Consider the following 3,662-nt stretch of genomic DNA (forward strand, 5'->3'; position numbering starts at 1 on the left):
AACTAGCAGATTAAACTAATGACTGAGTTTCTTCCAATATTTGCCTAGAACACTTTCCACAGTACCATAATGGATCGCTTTCTATGGCAGCCATGACATCCTTAACCATGAGCTATCCATTTCTTGTGAAGCACCTTCTGCAAACATCAACATATTCTAAGCAAGGTGGCGTCACTTTGTGAGGCTGTATTTCTACAGCATCTCCTTCAATAAGGATTCTATGAGAAAAAGCACCTGTGCAACAGCTTTATCCATAAACTATTAAAGTATAGCTATAAGCCATTGTAAACTTTGTATAATGACCATTAAGTGTATTTTGTTTATGGTCTATTCACAATGTTTTTCGTCTTTGGTAGACCTGTCACAGTTGCTTCAGTTCCATGAAGACTTCCCCTTTTCCTTAGCTTAAGCGGCTCTTTAATATCTTTCAATCGTATTGTATACATACTAGAATTTGCCTTAATCAAACTTAACAATCAATATCTCTTGTGGCTTTTTCTGAAATCTTCTCCTTTGCCACCAATGAACCTAATAATAAAAATGAGTTAATATCAGGGCTATAGAAGTATGTGGAATATTTTTAATAAAACTAAGAACATAATAACACAAATTAATGTAATAAAGGAAAACTAATACCAAGAAACAGCTGTACCTAAAAGAAAATACCAAAAATGACACTACATTTAATATTGAAACAAATTCAAGGACTCAATAAAATCTCCGCAGTCCTTACATTCTCCAAAGTGCAGTTACAACTAATAACTTCCTTTTCAGTGTTAAATGTTTCATCTATGCATACATTATTGGGGTTTAAATATATAAAGTACAATTATATACAAGAAATACACCTAATATAATTTACATAATTATTATACATCCATGTACATTAAGTTGCATTACAAGTCTCTTTAGTTGTCCTATAAATTTCAATGTACAGAAACATACCACTGTCATTGCTAAATAGTGACTGATCAGTCACTGTTACGTTACCTCCCTTACCCGCAAATGTTTTTTTCTTTATGTAAGACATTGCTTCGTTTCATGAATTCCTCCTTAGAGGAGTGATTAAGAAGTTAGAGCCCATAGTTTCTACCTTGACACTAAAAACCTAGTTAAAAAGGCAGTTGTCTAGCGTTCAGGAATATTTTCATTACAGAGAAGTGCAAACCCATCGATCTAACGCACAGCACAAATGTGTAGTAACTTCATAGTGTCAAAAACTTGCAGTGACAAAAACTTGCAGTGACAAGAACTGCAATGGCTACTGAGGTTACCTACAAATTTTATTAAAATAGTAATTATGTTTGACAATTTATATTACTATACTATGCCTTCACTTAACTTTTTGACACATACTCGCGACTATAGTCGCGCACCAACAACATTAATGATAGCATATGAGCAACTATAGTTGCGCATGGCTTTCTATGTGTATAAAAGTTTTAAAACTGGTTTTATGGGCAAAGTAGGGAGTTTGTAATCTTTATCTAACCTTCATTATACAGTTTCTATAGTTAAAAGCTGCTAGCTTGTGGTTCTACTAAGTTACAGAGAGAGAAACCATCGTGAGGTAGTTAGGCTACAAACAGGGTTTGCTGACATGACAACTCATACACAAAGCGCTTGAAAAAGAGCAAACAGATTCTTACTCTTCAATGTATGAGGAGTCTAAAGAGCTATCACAGGTGGCTAAATGGTATATAAAGCGCCTAGAAAGACGAGAAACAGTTTTGCCTACCATCTGCCATAGAAACCAATGGAGAAATGAAGAAAACTTGATCTCAAAGCAGCTGAAACAGGTAGCGCATTTTCTCCCATTTCTGTTTCCATCAAAAGAACAAGCCTAAAACCTATATGATTCCTGAAGTAGGACCTGTAAAAGGCATTTATAATGTCAAACTGTTGTGTTATCGTGTTTTTAAGGCTTCTTGACCATGGAAAGCAATGAAGAAGAAGTGGGCATGGTCTCAAGGTACTGATACTAGGCTCTTTTTCTTGCTTATCTTCTTCACTTGTGAAGTAAGGAAAGGTCTAATTCATTGCTAGACAATGCAGATACACATGCTCTGTTGTTTGATGTCATAATTACTGTTCATTATTGCTGCTATATAATTCTGATAAAATTTCTAAGCTACATTTCTGCATTATTACTAAATGGTGACTTGTGGAACAAAAGTTTGCAACTGTACGAAGACTTTAAGTGTCCCTTTGTCCCATAACAAGATGCATGTCATTTTTGGGTGCTATTTTCATTTTTTAGCAACAGTACGTAGCTACTATTCCAACGTTGCAAACTACTGCCCACGAAGTTAATTAAAGAGTTAATGAAACAACACGATTCATTCTTTTCATTAATTAGAAAAGATATTTTACTTCTAAAGTGTCATTTGCTTAGAAACATTATGAGCAGAATATGGAGTAATAATATCAGGATTACAAATATCATGTGATATGATTAGTTTCATTACTAGAGCCATAATATACCACATTTACACTAGCCCAGAACTGGTTTAAACTACTTAAGCTACTTAGTAAAGTAACAGGTTAAAGTTGTGTTGACACTAAGCAAACGAACTATAGGTAGATAAGATAAAAGAGCTGGTGGTTTTAAGAATGTGGTTTAAGTAGAAGCAACAATTATGATGAATCCAGCTGTCCTGTTCTATACTTATTTTACTTGTATACAAATAGAAGCAGCTCTCAACTGAGGCTACTGATGTTTTAAGAAGCTGAAAAAAAAGCATATTTTTTCATGCTGTATTACTTTAGATGCATAGATGTCATCACTACAAGATTAAAATGAGTGTATGGGTGAGTGCACAAATTTGAGATTGGTGGAACTGTATTGTTAGATGTACATTCAATGATGATGATTGGAGAGAAAATTTTACAGTTAGTTAATCAACATTTGCAGTTGTGTGTAACTGTCTGAGGAATGACGTTGCCAAAAGTAATAGTAAACTTAAAAAAGCTATTCCAACCTAGAGAAGAGTTGCTATCACTCACTGGAAACATGCAACCAATTGTGAATATAGGACAATTAGGCATCTATTTCGAGTTGTTCGTGGAACAGCATGTGTCATAGTAAATGATGTCTGTAAAGCTATCGTCAAGAGATTATTTTCAAAATATTCCTAAAGGTAAAAGGCTTTTTGACATTGTTAAAAATTACGAAAAAAGTGGGGCTATCCACAGTGTTTTGGGGCAATTTACAAAAAATTGATCCATTATTGCTCCAAGTGAAGTTTACTATAATAGGAAAGGTTTTCATTCTATTCTGATGCAAGGCCTTCTTACCGTAATTATTGTTTTACTGATTTATATATCAGTTCATGATGCTAGAATCTTTAGCCATTCGAAGTTGTTTACCTTAGGTCTAACTGGAGAATTGGTCTGAAGTAATCAAAGGCGAGTGATACATAATGTTGTTGTTGATCATGCTTAGCCTATGTTGACTTGGCCATTAAGTGACAACAGAAATCTTTCAGCAGATCAAATTAATTTTAAGTAACATCTTAGTAATGCTCATGTGGTTACTGAAAATGCTTTTGGAACAATGAAAGGTCAATGCAGGAGCTTAATGAAAAGGAATGATATTAATATAAAAAATATTACTGTGATTCAAGCTTGTGCCATATTTCATAATATGTGTGAAATGCATG

The sequence above is a fragment of the Amphimedon queenslandica genome, unplaced genomic scaffold, assembly GCF_000090795.2.
Source record: "Amphimedon queenslandica unplaced genomic scaffold, v1.1 AMPQUscaffold_13415, whole genome shotgun sequence".
In the NCBI taxonomy this organism is placed as follows: Eukaryota; Metazoa; Porifera; class Demospongiae; order Haplosclerida; family Niphatidae; genus Amphimedon; species Amphimedon queenslandica.